At 43.5% G+C, this 17,595-nt stretch overlaps 1 protein-coding gene across 16 annotated transcripts in view; it reads left to right on the top strand.

Moving 5' to 3' along the window:
• Positions 1 to 17,595, top strand: part of CLASP1 (cytoplasmic linker associated protein 1) — a gene marked incomplete at its 5' end in the record, with an annotated part of 162,964 nt that overhangs the window by 29,219 nt on the left and 116,150 nt on the right. The gene's annotated exons all lie outside the window — the stretch shown is intronic.

Here is a 17,595-nt window from a genome sequence, read left to right as displayed (position 1 = left end):
AGGTCCGTTCTTAACCTGAAACTGTTCTTAACCTGAAGCACCACTTTAGCTAATGGGGCCTCCTGCTGCCGGAGCCTGATTTCTGTTCTTATCCTGAAGCACTATTTCTGCGTTAGCGGAGTGTGTAACCTGAAGCGTATGTAACCTGAGGTACCACTGTAGTTCTCTGAAAATGCCTCACAAACAGGTGAGGAAATATCAAAATTGTAGGTGCTCGTCTGCTTTCAATGGCAATAGTGTATTGTCACCACTACACCAAAAACATTAGCTTGCGTAGAAACTAAACAAATATTGGATGACTGCGTGACAGTCAGGAGGGCTTCTCCAGATGATGGCCGCAATCTGGCTGGTGTCTAAGGGACATGGCGGTCCTTCAGATAACCTGGTCCTAAGCTGTTTATGGCTTTATACACCTTGAACATAGCTTAGTAAGGTACTGGGAGCCAAAAGCTGGGCCACCCACCGCATTTGGCAGCACCTGCAGTTTTTGAACCAGACTGCTGCTAGTTTTCTGTGGTTTTGATTTGAATTCTGTGTTCCCTAATCCTTTTTCTGATGATGATGTTGGTTTTGACTTGTCTGTTGCTTTGCTAGGTCTATGTCACCCAATATCTAGATATTTTCTGCAGGTACACTGGTATTGCCAGAAAAACAAGTATCTCTGGGAGAGGGAAAGGCAAGCAAGTGGGGTTAATGTTGTTCCAATCCCCCTTCATTTGATTTCATTGACCTGAGCTGTAAAGCCGTTGCATTTCTGCGGTTGCTTATGGCAGAGAGTGGGTGTGAGGGAGAGTCAGGGTGGGAATGTTAACATTTGGTAGCTTTCAGATATTCATAATAGAGGAGCAGGGTGGTGGGCAGAATCATGCTTTTAATAATGAGCAGGCCAGACAACAGTATCTTTCAGCTCTTCCCAGTGGCTTGCCAGCATGTTATGAAATTCTAGCCTGTAGGCCACGTATTTCTGAGGGAAGGACAGGAAGGGAAAAAAGAGACCTTGTGTGGAAATATTTAGACCAAAATGTGACCCTTGTTTGCAGTTTTTAATTGGGGAGTGTGAAGAAAGAACACCTTTGAAAAATGTATTTTTAACCTTTGTTTTCTACAAGATGCAATGAGAAGTTCTGCAAGAAAAAGAGGGTTTTTCCCCCTTTTCTTTTTGAGTTTTACTAATAAAGTTCACTTTCTCCAATGAAAGTGGATTTCAGCTTAGGCGAGCTGTTTTGAGAATATTTATTGCCTTCTGCATTCCTGCTAGTGACTTTGACCTGTATTGTGCTGTTTTGTCCAAAGCTGACATAAGTGCCTGGAAAATAAATCCTGCCATCAAAACAAAATTGCTGGGGCTTGAATTTGTTTGTTGTAAGTTTGCCAGATGAAATATGCTTCGTATATAAGTGTAGTGTTACTCCCTCACAATGCTAATCCGGCCTGTGAATTTTTTTAAAGCCAGCTTGGTTATCACCATTGCAATTCTTCTGTGAACTTTAATTCCTGTTTTGCAGAACTCAAGGACAATTGGTATGTGGGCAGCAGCATAAACATAGCCTTGCTGGGATAGACAGCAGGCCTGTCTAGCTTAGTAGATTGGTGTGCTATATACTAGTTTCCCCCTAACCTGGTGCCCTCCAGATGTGGTCTGATTATTTGAGCCACTGACCTTCTGAATTTTATAGCTATTTACAGCATGGAGATATAAATTATCAGAGATAATAAATAGATTATATGTGCATACATGGCTGGGGCTGAGATAAAAATCTAGTTTCCTTGGGTTTTTTTAAAATAGAGTTTAAATGGTTAATTTTACATTTACTTCTGCAAGTGTTGTTACTACTACTCTGAAATCCACTTTTGGATGAAGGTGCAGTTTTAGAAATTCAGATAGTAAAAATTCAATAGCAGATGACCAAATCAGCAATTATTCTTGTCAAACACAATGAGAAGCACTGAACAAGGTGGCTGAATAGGGATTTTAACAATAGGGGAAGGGAGCTATCATCATGTTATTTGTCAGGCTTAGGTGCTGATTTAATGAAACTTCTTAAATGATGTTGCAGAATCACATCTGCATGTCCTGAGAGTTCTGTCAGCACAGGAGTGGATATCCAGCACTTCTTGAGAGCTGCCACATACAAGATCCACCTAAAGTGGGATATAAGGGATAGTCTGCTATGAACGTGGTTCTGGCATCTCGCGTGTCTTACCTGTCTTGACACTGCTTGTTTTATATGAAACTGCTGTACTGCAAATGGGACTCCCCGTAGCATGCATGGATCGTGTGGGCGAGTGAGTGGAATTAACTCTTGGAGAGAGAGACAGCGGGTGTGAATAGGACAGAGTGGTCAAAGGGTAACTGATCCCTGTTAGATGATCTTGAATATGTGTCCTATAAGAAGCGCATGGAATGTAGAAGGAATGGAACAAGAGAGGATGTGCTGTGCTGCATTTGACTCACAGCCATGCTTTGCTCTTTTTGTTTATATCCCCTTTCAGTGGCAGATAACAAGAGTTGCCTTGTAAATACTGTAGTATGTTCCGGTGGAGGCTGCGCAGCCTATTGTCTCTCTATTAAATCTATTACTTTGATGTGTTGAATTTTATTTTTTGGTAATTCTATCTGTAACATTATCATTCACTGGCATCCCTGTTAATTGGAATCATTTACCTTTGAATCCCATTGTCTGCAGAACTAGTTCCAGGGGTGGAAAAGGCTGGTTTTTAAAGGGATAATTATGATAAATCTAATAGAGTTTCTTTCTGCCGTTGTCATAGAAATCAAAAGATAAGGGTTTCTTCTCCTCACTTTTGCTAATTGTTCCTTAATGGAAGACTTTGAATGGCTACTTGCATTGTGTAATATGGAAAAGATCTCATCCACATGTTCTGTTAGATAAGGAAGGCTATTATTAAATATATATATTTATATATAGTGGCAGATTACCCTTTTTCAGAGTAATCAGTATTTATAATTATAGCAGCTGTTGGAACACCAAGAATATTGAGGTGATTGAGTGGACGAGACCAATACTAGGTCCAGTGGTCAGTGAGGGTGGTTTTTGCATGTGCTGTAGAGGGAAGTGAGGGGCAGATGGGGCTCCTCAACCTGTGAAGCTAGCCCTTCTAGGAGAAGGTAAACTTTGATCCTAAACTTCCTCTGCCTTGTGGGATATCTTTGGGAGAAGAAAAGGCTAAGGAGTAAACCTTACACAAATCCGGAGTGGAGTCCCTAAGATGGTTGGATGGCGCCTTGTACACCTCCTTCCAGCAACTCTGCACCCAAGCTGGTGCCAAATATACTGCTATGCTTTCCTTTGGACTACACCCATGAGGCCAAGAAGGGGGTCTTGTCGTCTGGGCAACACAGGACCAGCCTTGCACCCCAGGTACTTCAGTACTGCTAACCCAGTGGTTTGACTTCTCCCCCTGGAGGCACACTCCCTTGTGTCTTGAGTCAAATGGATGCCAACAACAGCAACCCCATGCCCTTTGGTTGCTGTTGAGAAGAATCGAACCAGTTTAATCCTGAGCAAGCCTTTTTCTTTGTTGCTCATGGGGCACAAACTTTGGGTGCTGCACGTCAAAGGAGGCTTTCTCCCATGGCTGCTTCAGGTTGTGGGTTGCCACTGGTGCCACAGGAAGGGTTGTCCCATTTTGTGGATAGCTTAGCCTGCACTGCCCACGTGCCTTTTCAATGGAGTACAGTGGTACCTTGGTTTACGAACTTAATCCGTAAATAGGAAGCAGTCCCAAGACCTGAAGCGTATTTGCTTCATTGAACAACTGACCAATCAACAGTAACCGGCCAACCCACCATTCAGCAATTAAAATCAATTACAAAATCCACAGATTTAACTACACTAGCAGTAAGACAATGCACAACAACTGCAGATTAGAATAAGGAGAGCAGCAAGTAATAAAACAGGCTAAACAATCTGCTTCTCGAAGTACTGTATCTCCAAGGGGATAGAAATAAAGATGCCAAAGATGCTCAAAAACTAATAAAGTGTGTTTCTCTCTCACCTGGACATCTAACCCCCAAATTCCCAAATCTTTACTCCTACCGAAGGAGTACCAACACACTAGGCTTATACAGTGGTACCTCGGTTTAAGAACAGTCCAGTTTAAGAACGATTTGGTTTACAAACCCCGCAAAACCAGAAATAGTGTCTTGGTTTGAGAACTTTACCTCGGTCTAAGAACAGAATTTGAGTGGTGGAAGGGCACTGACGGTGGGAGGCCTCATTAGGGAAAGTGTGCCTCGGTTTAACAACGGTTTTGGTTTAAGAACGGACTTCCGGAACAGATTAAGTTCATAAACTGAGGTACCACTGTACAATGATTTGGCTTTCTCTGTTTGCATTTGCCCTGCCTACAGTGTTGGTATAGATTACAGTTGAAAATGGTTTTTCAAATTGTAACTTAAAATGCTACTCCTGCTCATCAGAGCAGCTGCTTAGGCAGCAAATATATTCTCAGTTGTTCTGACTTTGACCAAATATAGTTGAATGCAAAGGTCTTTTTAAGCATTAAAGGGAAACCCATTTATAAAAATAAGGTTGGCTGGGTACAATTGGGTACATGTTGTAAACTGTAAGCTTGTCTATAGCATACAGTAGATTCTATATAGCTCAATACAGTTATTTTGGAGTGGCTCTGAATCTCCATCCTTTCTGCTTGGCCTTCAGTCCTCCCCCTTTAAACCTGCATGAAAGTGGCATGTTTCCAAGTGTTACGGAAAACCTTCTATTGCTATCAAGTGCCATGTTCAAATCTTTCGGCTTCCTGCTTTTCAGTACAAGGGGAAGGTCCTAGAACAGATAATTCAACAGTCGGTCTGAGAGCATTTAGAAAAGGATGCTGTGATTACTAAGACCAAGCATGTGTTTCTCAAAAATAAGTCATGCCAGACTAATCTGATTTTTTTTTTAATGGAATTACAAACTTGGTGAATCAGGAAAATGCTGTGGACATAATGCATCTTGATTTCAGTAAGGCTTTTGACAAAGTCCCCCATGATACTCTCGCAAGGAAGCTGGTAAAATGTGGATTGAACGAGGTAACTGTTGGGTTTGGTCAGTGAATCAGCTACAAACCCACCTAATTAGTACTCATTAATGGTTTGTCATCATCCTGGAGGAGCTGGGTATGTTTAGCCTGGAAAAGAGGAGACTGAGGGGAGATATGATAGCCATCTTCAAATATATTGAGGGCTGTCACATGGAGGAGGGAGCATGCTTGTTTTCTTCTGCTCTGGAGGGTAGGACTCGAACCAATGGCTTCAAGTTGCAAGAAAGGAGATTCCGACTAAACATTTGGAAAAACTTTCTGACGGTAAGAGCTGTTCAGCAGTGGAACAGACTCCCACGAGAGGTGGTGGACTCTCCTTCCTTGGAGGTTTTTAAGCAGAGGTTGGATGGCCACCTGTCAGGGATGCTTTAGCTGAGATTCCTGCATTGCAGAGGGTTAGACTAGATGACTCTTGGGGTCCCTTCCAACTCTTAAGATTGTATGATTCTAAGAGTATAAATTTTCAGTTCATGCACCAAAAATTAATGAGCTTCAGTTGTTGCACTCCTCAGAGCAAAACCTGCCTTTAATCTTGCATATAAAGACTGTTTTTATAAAAATAAATTTCTTCTCATGCCTTTAATATTCAGAGCACACCTGTAATGAAGTGTGCACTTGTCACAAACTTTATATGCGTTGCATGAACGTTACATTTGAAAAGTGGAATCTGTATGGGTATGACTTGGCTGGTCTGATTGGATAGCCCAGGGATACTTTTCAAAAATATCCTTCAGATAAACGTGGCTCGTTACTAAGAGTGGAATATTTCTACAAACAAACAACCATAATAAATGAGCAGTATCTTCCAGATTTGCAGTGTAAGCAAAGGAGGGCTACAAGAGCCCTCCTTTCTGAACCTTGTGCTTTCCGAACCTGGTTGCTGTAGGACTTCAACTCCCATCAGGCCCAGTCAGCATGGCTGAGTTGGCCAATCCATAGAGCCTATTTTATTCATTAGCTGTGGCTATTGAATCTTGCAAGCTGGCAATATGGTTGAGTGTCCCCTAATATAAAAGTTTGCAGCACTGAAAAGCTACCTCAGACCAACTATCCTGCCTTCCTTTATGACTTAAGGAACATGGGAAGCTGCCTTTATTCCATTGGTTCAACTAGGTCTGTACTGACTGGCAGTAACTCTCCAGTGCATTAGACAAGGATCTTGCCCAAGCCTACCTGGGGATACCAGGGATTGAACCCAGGATCGTTTACTTCCAAAGCTATGGTCCTTCCCTATTAGTCCAATGTCAGAATATCTGTTAGCCCACTATTGTCTACTCTAGTCTGGTTCATGCATCATACAAAACCATAGTTTAAAGTAAACTATGGTTTAATGTGAACGAGCAGCACACTGAGGCATGTTGCCCAAAAGTTCCCATGAGACTTCTCCTTGCAGTCCTGCTGCTGCCGTGCAGACAAAACAAGCAAGAGTCAGGGGGAAAACAAACCATGAGCCTGTTTGTTCACACTAAACCTATACTTGGTTTAAAACATATTGAGGTCGGGAGTTTCATGATGTGCAAACCAGGGACTGGAAGCAGCTCTACAGGGTCTTAGGCAAAGGTTTTTTGTCCTATACTTTCTTTTTTCTGTAGATGCAAGAGATTGGATTGGGAACGTATGATTTCTGCTACTGATTTCCCCATAAGGGAAAATAAAGGGAGGGAACTCAGTTCTTGAATGCTGGGAGTAATGAAACTCCCGACCTCAATATGCCATAAATCCTTTTTTCCCCTTTTGAAATGTTCTTGCAAAGTAAGCATTTGTTTACTGTATTAAAAAGCACACACCCTACAGTTCTAACTATAAGAGACTGTTCACCTAGCTTCCATCACAAACAGACTTTCAAGGTTTTTTTTTACATCTTTGATGCTAGATCAAAGGAAAAGCAAGGGGGAAAATGCTTTAAAAGGACAATGCTACTAAAAAATATATGATTATTGGTATACAGGATATGTTATGTGTATATAGTGTGCAAATGTGCCTATGTTTTTGGTGGGGGAAGTATACCTTTGCCATCAGATTACATGACCACTATCTAGGGATAGAATTTATAGAATTGGGGCTCAATCAGTTCTTAAAAACCCATTGGATTGATAGCTAGATTGATCCTAAACAGCGGTCATATTGTGCTTTAGATTGCATATTAAAATGCTTTAAAATACATAGTGCATGGAAGGTGCTTTGTACCTTCTCAGAGGCTCTCCTCTTTTTACTCTGCCTGTTCTAACACTAAGCATTAAAATAGATTTAGGGGCCTTCAGCTGGGACTATCAAAGCAAGCCTGCTCCTATTGTGCTCCTGGGCCTATATAGATTAATGCACAACAGGGATGTACAAGAGGGACCTGAAACAAAATATTGCAGTGCATCCGTCTCCTCCTGCCAGAAGTACTTCTGTTCAGAGTTCCAGCTACTCAGCCACGACATCCTTCAGGAATCTGTAAAAAAAGCTCAAGCAAGATGGCTCTTTTCTTTCTCCTCTCACCCATGGGTATCCACAGGAAAGGAGGTAGTGGGAACGATAATCCTCAAATAAACCATAATCCTCAAATTCTCATTTTTTTAAAAAGAAAAGCCTATGTTTATAGCATTTGTAGAACCTGTGATATGAAACAAAGCATACAGGCACTATCCTCTTCTCTCTCTTTTGGTCTGCTGTCCCCTTTCAGTGTTTTCATTCCCCAACCCAAGAGAAGTTCCTTCAGATGCTCACACCCCAACAACTTTTCCTAGGTTTCTTTTTTCAACTGCTAACCGACTTCCTTGCTTTTAGGGAATTTGTTTCTACATGCTGATTACTTCAACCAAGTATGTTGATACATCCCCCCCTCCCTGTTTTCTGTCTTTTCAGCACTCAATCACCTGAGTTTGCTATTAGAATGAGTTTGCCACTGAATGTTGGTGACAGGGCTACTGGTTCCTTGACAGACATGGCAACCTGCACTGACCATTCAGCTGTAGCAATAGGTTGCTTGATTACCATGTTCTTTATAAATGTGGAATTAGACACATTTTGCACATTTGTGCATGCCTGCATATCTTCTGACTAGACCTTTCCCATTAGTCTTAAACTAAACTCTTGAATTGCTGGATGAAATACCCTTTTGATTGTTTTGTGGTGAGAAAAGTCCAACTGGGTAACGTTTAAGAAGGGATCCAGCAAGGGAAGAATGGAGCCATGCCCGTAATATTGTATCCAGTAAGCCCCCAGCCTACGTTCATTTAACTTGTGCACATTTAGCTTTATGCGCTTGGCAACTGAAAAAAATTAAAAAGGGGACGGAAAGGGGGCAGGCTTCTGGGGAAAAGGATTTTGGCAATCCCGCCTGCCATTGCACCCAATATGTTTTGACTATGCACAATTTTGGCTTTAAGTATGACTGTCTTTTAACTAGTACTCCTGCATTCAGTCTTATGCCTGCTTATGTGCATGTGTTCATGTGCTTAAACTGTGATTAGCCAGATGCTGCTGCTGTTGTTTTTCAAACTTACCCACAGATGCTTACTGTGTCCTGATCAATGAAAGGCACCCATCTCTCTTCCACCTCTTGTCTTCTCATCCCTCAGCTTAATGCAGAAGGTCAAGAAGGTTAAAAATAGACACAGTCAGATTGGAAACTGAAACCTGAGTATAGATTTATTAAAGCAGAGCAATGTGTGCCAAAGGAACAACCCAGCTTCTCATCTTGTCTGTGTTGGGGGCTTTCCTTCTGCATAGTCACTGTATTGTACAAATGAGTGCATGCTTTATTTGTTGTCCACAACCCACACCCCTTTCCCTCGAAGGGTCCATGGCCCAATTTCAAGTGGGTGACATGATGGTAAAGGTGGTAGTAGAAAAAGAGAGAAAAGAGGTTTGGGGTGAAGATAGAGGAGGGTGTGGGGTGGCTGGGTGGGAAAAGAGGGCAGGAACCCTTTAATGGTTTTGTATAGGAGAGGATTTCAGCAGTTGCCCACCTGGGTGACAGTTTCATCTAGGACACAACTATTAAAGGTGTTCTCCCCTCTTTCCCTACTCATCCATCTTAAATGAGAGGCCTCTGGCCTTGTCGGCTGATGGTAGGCAGCCCCTGACAGATTACACCTGAGGGAATGTGGCCCTTAGCAGAGAAAAAGATCACCCAGCCCCATCTTATCCTGTATTCTACCACAGTATTTTGTAACTGATGAACATGATGTTGTTGTTCATTGCTTGGTATATTGAGCTACTGTTAGGTTGCTGTGCTGAATGTGGTGGCTTGGTTGACAGTGGTTGACAAGTGGCACAACCCTAGCACCTCAGTACCCCTTATAAAGCCTGTGCATGTAAACAGTTGCACAGTTATTCCCCTCCTCTGTATTGTGCAGATGTTGTGGTATCCCAAGCCATCTACTGGAAGGGCCCTGAGTCTTCTCTGCAGGGTCAGGTAAATGAAGGAGACTGCAAAATGCATTGGTCAGGGAGACAAGTTCCTAGAAGGAAGTCTGGACAGGTGAGCTTTGGAGAGAGAGAGAGAGAGAGAGAGAGAGAGAGCGCGCGCAAGCTGGGAAGAAAGACTTGGGGAACTGGGTTTTGAGGAACAAGAGTAGGAACAGAGCAGGGAAGAGGGTCTAGGTAGGACCTGGACCTGAAGAAAGCCTATGAACTGCTGACAGGAGAGGGGAGTTGTACAGTATAAGGGCAGGAAAGGGCAAACAACCTTAATACTATTGGGGCCCAAGGCTTTTTTAAAACATATTTTCTTACCAGGATGCTGTGACAGAAATAGCAGAGCCCCACCCTAGCACCCAGAAGGGCTGTGCTTGGAATTCATACTTGACTAATTTCACCTGACAGACGCTATTGTCAGTCGACAGAGAATTGAGAGAGCATTATACAAAGGCCAAAACGAAGCTGTGGCACACTTCAACGGAGAGTGTGCAAAAGACCCTAAGTTGGCTCAGTCGCCTATAGATGCCGAAACGATTCAGCCTGTGAGTTTGTGAATAAATATGTAACATGGCAAAAGTAATTTTAGTTGTTGGTTCCTTAAACATAAAAAACAAAAAACCAAGGTTCAGAAATAATGACCGGGAGATCATAAATAGACAACTAAGTCAAGTTTCAAGATTTGCATTAGTGCTGTGGGCTATGCCAAGGCTTGGACAAACTGCAGAAGTAATAGTGAGGTCGGGAATGGGTCTCCCTTCTCGTCTCTATCTCTCTTGTGCACTGCTGCTTTTACTTGTTCCACCACAATGCTGCTCAGCAACAGTGCTTCTTGGCTTAAGTATGCTAGCCGCTGGAGGCTAAAAGGAGGATTGAGAACCAGAGCTGCATTCTAAACAAAGGGCAATGCTGATCTGGCTGCAAGTCTAGCTCTCCTACTGCTTATTGTAGCATTAGAAAAGGAATGTGCACTGGTTGAGGACCTGTAGACTGTAGTAACTCTTAACATTAAGCATGCTCCAGAACTGCCATTGGGCCAATACCGCTGGGATACTTTTCTCAGCTTCAAGCACTGCAATGTTTTGCTCTCAAATGCAGTTTGTCACATTTACTGGAATCAAATATGAGTAGAGTGACACACAATATGGTTGTCTCTTGAGAGCTTGGAGGAATGGCACAGCAGAAAGGCCGTGGCTCAGTGACATAGGCCTCAAATAAGTAGATATCTCCAAAATAGACATCTAGTGTGAATTTCTGTACTCTCCTGCCTTAGATTTTAAAGTCACATTGTTAGGGAATTTAATTGAGCTAATGACATTTCAGCTCCTACAGCTAAAATGTTCTCAAAACAGAGAGACTTCAGGCTTTATAAAGAGAACTCCACTGACCGGTAAACAGTCAGTTGTATATCCCACTGGTATTGCTTACCGCCCACTAATGCATCTTTCTTGATGGTAAAATTTCCTTACCGCCCACCAGTGCTCGATGGAAGGAGGATTCAGCTTGTGCTGTAGAACCCCCTACCGCCCCCCCCCCCCAGAATCCTGAAATGCCCACTAATGGGCGGTAAGGACCAGGTTGAAAACCCCTGGCTTATAGTGTAGAAGGCACTCTTGTAGCACTTACTGACACTTCCTTCTAACGTTGGTGTTACCGTATTTTTCGCTCTATAACACGCACCTGACCATAACACGCACATCGTTTTTAGAGGAGGAAAACAAGGGGGAAAACATTCTGAATGAAACAGTGGATGTATCATTTTTGTGCTTCATGCTGTGGCCACAGACATGTGATCCGATGGTGAATTTGGGGTGACCCAGTGCAAAGATCCTGAGGATCCATGTGGATCCATGCTTTTTAACCACGTTTTTGCACCATTGCAGCCCCAGGCAACAGTGGGTGCGTGATTTTTGGGGGGCAGGCTGTAGCCATGGCCATGCTATGTGATCTGATGGTGAATTTGGGGTGACCCAATGCAAAGATTCCTGAGGATCCATGTGGATCTATGCTTTGTAACCACATTTTAAGTGGGGAGCGAAGGAAAAACAAAGAAGGGACATGAGAGGGGTGTGCAGAGAAGCAGCTGGCTAAGAATGCAGGAGAGGGATCTAACGGGAGGGAGGAAAGAAAGGCAAAAGTTTCCCCCCACCCAAGCCAGCCATATCTCTCTCTCTCTCTCTCTCTCTCTCTCTCTCTCTCTCTCTCCCTCCCTCCCTCCCTCTCTCTCTCCCTCCCCCCTCTCTCTCCCTCTCCCCCAGCAGTGGAGCACAGAGAGGAATTAGCAGCACCGGAGCACAGAGAGGAATCTGCTTTCCCCTCTGCTTGCCTGGAGGGGAGGGGCTTTCCCTGCTCTTTGTTCCGTTTCAGCAAACACAGCAACGAAACAGAGGAGAGTGGGCAGTAAGACCCTGAGGCAGAATGCAGGAAAGCAGCCGCTTCCTCTTTTCAGGTTTCCCTTCTCCGTGAAGCGCGATTTGATTTTTGCCTGATTTTTCGGCTCCAGGAACCACACATTTGCTCTATAACACGCACAGACATTTCCCCTTCCTTTTTAGGAGAAAAAATCTGCGTGTTATAGAGGGAAAAATACGGTAATTGTTGAGACTCCAATCTTTCTATATATAATTGTGTCCGGCAATGTTTCCGAATTTGTTCACGTGCACGAACAAAAACTTCACAACAACGAACACTTCCATAATATGTTTTGGGGGAATATTGAAGTGAAATGGGAGGCGATCCTTTTTATCACAGCCCGTTCCCGGATGCTCACGGCTTTGGATGTTCACTAATTGGAAGATAAGCTTAGAGGGCTGGGTAGATAGAAGAGGCCCAAGTATACTTGTTGATTAGACTTAATTGACAGCCTGCATTCCTGAAGTGGCCTTGATTTTAGGAATGTGGGAAACTGCCTTATAACAAGTCAGACCAAACCTAGCTCCATATTGCTGACCAGTGACTTGCCTCCTCTTTCAGGCAGGAGTCTTTCCTAGCCCTACTGGGACTTTGGTCATGTGTGGCATCTGCTTTTCCATTAAAGCTGCAGCCCTCCCATGTCCTGTTTTTCCTCCATGTATACACCCTTGCTGTAATTCTCTTTGCCCTGCCTCCCCCAACCTGCCTATAAGGCTGCAAAAAGGGGCCACTTAGCCCAGGTCCTTGATGTGAGTTGTAGTCCAAAACATCTGGAGAGGGTACTAGGTTCAGGAATTCTGACTTTCATTTCACGAGCTAGTAGCAATATTTAAAAATTGTCTTCAATTTTGAACAGTGTGTGAAAAAGCTGAATTGCAAACCAATCAAGGATATGTTATGCTAACCGCAAGTATTTTAGCCTTTTCACTCTGCACTGTTCGATTTTTAAAAAGAATCTCAGGAGCCGAAAGATCAAGGCCTTGTCATAATAAGAAGATAAAGACACGACAGATCATTCAGGTGAATGTATGTTCTGTTTTATAGTGAGGAATAGCTAGATCAAGCTGCATATTAGCCAGAATTCATTCTTCTGCTATTGCACAAATGTGGTTCCTGTTCTGATTTTTTTTTTTTAAGAGTTATCGCTGTAGTGGCAGCTGGTTTGTCACAAGGGCTGAAAATTCAAGACATAGCACATCTGACTTGCTTACATCAAATTATTTCTATCTAATCAAAAAGCCCTATATATGTTTCGCCCCCCTTTGTAAGTATATAGCTTGGATTTCTTTATGTGGCTTAAGGGGTGATTTATCTACAGATGCTTAATTTTAGAGCACCAAATACCGTATATGACGTGTGTGTGTGTGTGTGTGTGTGTGTGTGTGTGAGAGAGAGAGAGAGAGAGAGAGAGAGAGAGAGAGAGTGTTATGGTTAACCCAATGTTGGCCATAGTTACACTAATGAACCTGCCTTTCGAACTGATACTTTTTGAGACTGCTGTGGACTCAGTTAGTGGCCTGTCAGTCTATTCTCGATCTTCACAAGTGAGACAATGGTGCTGTATCACTCCTACCTCAGGTTTTGGAAGTAGCTGGATAATTGCTGTGATAGCCTGACCCCTTAGCTAATTTTAAATGCTGATTAGACAAGGAAATAGCTAAAAAGTCTTAGATGGCTTAACTGTGTCCCCATTGTCTGATCCTAGAAGCTGGGAGTGGGTTTGGGAATTTACCGTAATTGTTTTTATAATTAGACCCTGGTAGGTTCCGCTCCTGCTCTACTGAACTTGTGAAACAGTTGGAAGCAATGGATACACTGTGAACTTTGTATTTTCCCCTGAAGGGTTCAGAGGCCTGCTTTGCATATTACACCAAGCCAAACACCATGGCTTGGTACAAATGTGGAGGCTGCCAATGTCACTCCTTCCCAATAAGCCATCGTTTAACCAAGTGTGTCATATAAACTTGGGCTGTGAATTAGCTCTTTCCCTCAAACTCCCTGCAAAAAGAAAGCTGCAGTAGACCATTTATCTCCATGCTGTGTTAGTTTTCCTATTGGAAAGGGTAGGCTTTTGTTTTTCATATCACAATGCATTGAGAAGCCTCCCTCACCTGTAATCTGAAGTGCTGCTGTCTACTCAGCCACCTCATTCTGCTGCATGCATAGGCTAGGCTTTATCTAAAGGTTACCGTAGGGGTAAGTGCACCTATTTCTAGAATCTTGATATTTCCAAACATGTGAGATAAATGGTAGTTTGTTACTTCTCCAGCAGCGGCCCTTGATGCAACTTGAAACCTGCATGGCACCTAACAGAGCCTCTTTTCCATGTCTGCTGCCTCCTCCCCTATTCCACCTTAAGGCTGGGACCAAAGGCAGACTGCAGGGTTTCACAGGCAGCCAGCTTCCCCCAATGCACACTTTGTTTCTCATCTTCTAGCCCAGTGTTGAGGAACATTTATCAGTCTTAGAGCCGTATTCCCCCATGGGCAACATGGGGGGGGGTGTATGCCAGTGGCAAACAGAGCCAAGGGCCAAAAGAGCAAAAGGTGTAGCTCCTAACCTTTCTGCAGCAGGCTGCTTTCCAGCCACCTTCAAGCCACAGGTTTCCATCCACACGTATACACACAAGATTCAGACAAGCAAGAGATATTATCACAGTTCACTCTTTTGTTACATTTTTGTTGGCTAGTATGGTCCTGCTCTGAGGGACATGCGTGGCGCTGTGGGTTAAACCACTGAGCCTAGGACTTGCTGATCAGAAGGTTGGTGGTTCGAATCCCTGCAATGGGGTGAACTCCTGTTGCTCAGTCCCTGCTCCTGCCAACCTAGCAGTTCGAAAGCACGTCAAAGTAGATAAGTAGGTACCGCTCTGGCGGGAAGGTAAACGGCGTTTCCGTGTGCTGCTCTGGTTCGCCAGAAGCGGCTTAGTCATGCTGGCCACATGACCCGGAAGCTGTACGCCGGCTCCCTTGGCCAGTAAAGCAAGATGAGCGGCGCAACCCCAGAGTCTGCCATGACGACCTAATGGTCAGGGGTCCCTTTACCTTTTTATGGTACTGCTCTAATACAGTTCTTGAGCACCCCAAAAACTGCTACCTCTGCTTTTTGTGCCAATAGTGACTCACTTTGCTTTCTTAATTCTGCCCCGGGCTTTTCTTACTATATTTTTTTCATATCTCCCCTGAGCTTTTCCAAGTCTCTTCCCGCCCTCCTCTACCCACTTCATCATTACCAAAGCATGTTTTTGAATTTGCTTTTCAAAAAGAGTTCCAACTTTGAAGTCCTGAGGGGATTTTTTATATATATAAAGATGCGGCAGTCCTTTGGTTGCCTTTCTGCTTGAGTCTAGTGTGGTTGCTCTTCCAGAATTTGACTTGAGATTTATTTATTATTATTTTGCAAAGATCCCTTTTCCCTTTTCAGCTGAGGTTGAGGTGGCTTTTCTACACTCTTGAAAGGAAAACGGCCTTATTGTTGGTTGAAAATCTCAACTGAACATTCATTAGTTGAGGTACTATGAGCTGTCGATTTACCAAAGGTTGGCGATTGGATGATTGGAGATGTGTGAGGTGTTTCTCTTCATGGTGGCTCAGCATATTGGGATGTTAATTTCCTTAGACTCAATTTGCTCATGGCTTCAAAATCTTGAGGACGAGGAGCGATTCCTTCCTTAAGCCCCTAGTAAACTTGAAAACTGAAAGAGGTAAATTCAGGAACAACCTGCATTTGTACAGAAATAGTGAAATAAGGAGTGAAGCAGAAATAGATTTTTTAAAAACCCATATGCTGCTGGTGCTTATAAACAAAACAATCAATTATGATTGAAGATTATGTTTTGTTTTAGTTTGCTTGGCCTCAAATCCTCCATATAGTTTTCCCCTTCTCCAGTCTTGTAAAAATGGGTCAGGTATTCAATTCCCCTTTCAGAAATGGGTAATTCTAGGCTGATGTTTGGCCATGGATGATAAATCTGTTGAAAATGACCATCGCTTCTTGCTAAAGCTGCGGAGTATTTTCCTGCCCTTGCAAATGGAAGTGGATGAGCCTTCTTTACCCGGGAGGGAGGCAGAGTAGCCTGTATGGTTGAACCTAAAGATTAAATCAATGCTTTGCAAGCCTAAAGTTTTCTCATTTGCCAAACTGCTCTCTGCTGTGCAAAAGATCGTTGTAATTAAATGAGGAAATGGTGCACCTTTTTCTATCATGATTAAGCATTCCTCATGCTCATAACTCGAATTTGGCATTGATTTGCCAATTCTGGCTCATAGACTGGTGTCCTCCAAATTGCAAACCTTGAACAGAACAAATGCACCCCATGTATGTAGGGAACACCAATAGTGCACATATTTACAAGAATAATTATAAATATTTGTTGTAGCAAAGGTGCTTTTTCTAACAAAAGATTTTACAAGTGATCTCTAGCATCATCTAGTGGCAGCATTTGAAAACACAATAAAAACGAAAATTGTGTACTGTGTTTTCTTTCTATAAGCAACTTTCTAACCATATGGCAAAATGTGAAGAGTTCTACTATTAAGCTCAGAAAAATGGATGAAACTGACTGGGGTTCCACTATTATTTTTACCAAACTTATAGTGCAAAAATAGTACTTGTGCAACATAATTCTTATTTTGCCACTAGACGGTAAAGGTTCCAAAAATTGCACCTCAATGGGGTAGAAACCCCAGGGATGCTCACGTGTTGTGTAGGTGTTAGCAGTACTACTCTCACTAGACGTTCATTGAGCAGTAGCGCAACCCCAAGATAAGGACGGTTAGCGAGCGAGCGCTGCGGCGATCTGGGCGGGTGGCCGGGAAACCTCTTGAGGTCATGGCGAGCGGGTGTGCGCGCGGCAGCGGCCAGCGCGTCGGCGCCCGCCTCGCTCGGATGCGGGGATGAGGCTTCCGCGGGGTCCCGGGTTCCGTATTGCAAAGCAAGCCGTTCTTGAGGCCGGTGTTTGCGATTGCGGACTGATACCCACAGTGCATTGCAGCGCTGTTCATTTGCATAGAGGGCTGCGAAAGCGACACGGGCGGGGCGGGGTAGGGAAGAGTCGCCCTTCGCTTCCGCTCGTGGCGAACTGCCGGCGACGCCTCTTGGAAAGGAGGACTTTCGCTGTTTTGCAGAGTTAGTGCAATCGCATCGGCTGCTGAGAGTTTTGGGGTTAAAAAATAAAATAAAATAAAATGCTGCAGTCCACAAACATATTTCTTTGTCAAACCCCAGACGCATATTTACTCGGAGGTAGCAAAGCTAAATGGGCGTTTACTTGTAGATGCATAGGAGGAAAACACGCTGAATGCTGCCGGGATTTACTTTCGAGTAACACTGTGAAGGAATAGTCCGTAGATAAGTTTCCTGCTGCAAACACAGCCTCTAGGGAGGCTACATGAATTTGGGGTCTGATGGTTTTCTCAGTTAAGTCGAAGGTTCATTCCCACCCGAGCAGACTTCTTGCGAGGGCTGCCTTTATAGAGTGACTTTCTAGCAATGTGATTTAACAATGAACGGTAATGCCGAGAACTCACTTTTATAGGTTGTTTCATATATGCAAGAGTTATATGTTCTACCCTCTACTAACAGATGGTGCGTTAGAAAGAAGCCAGCATTGTCTCAATAAACTGCCTTCCCCCTGTTGAAACTTAGCAGCATGATATGTCTACTTGGATGTAAGTCCCATTGAATCATGTGGGGCTTACTCCCAGGAAA

Source organism: Podarcis gaigeae (genome assembly GCF_964106915.1).
Source record: "Podarcis gaigeae genome assembly, chromosome: 1".
NCBI classification, from domain to species: Eukaryota; Metazoa; Chordata; class Lepidosauria; order Squamata; family Lacertidae; genus Podarcis; species Podarcis gaigeae.
The sequence above is the reverse complement of the archived record's forward strand: the minus strand, read 5'-3'. Positions and strand labels throughout refer to the sequence as shown.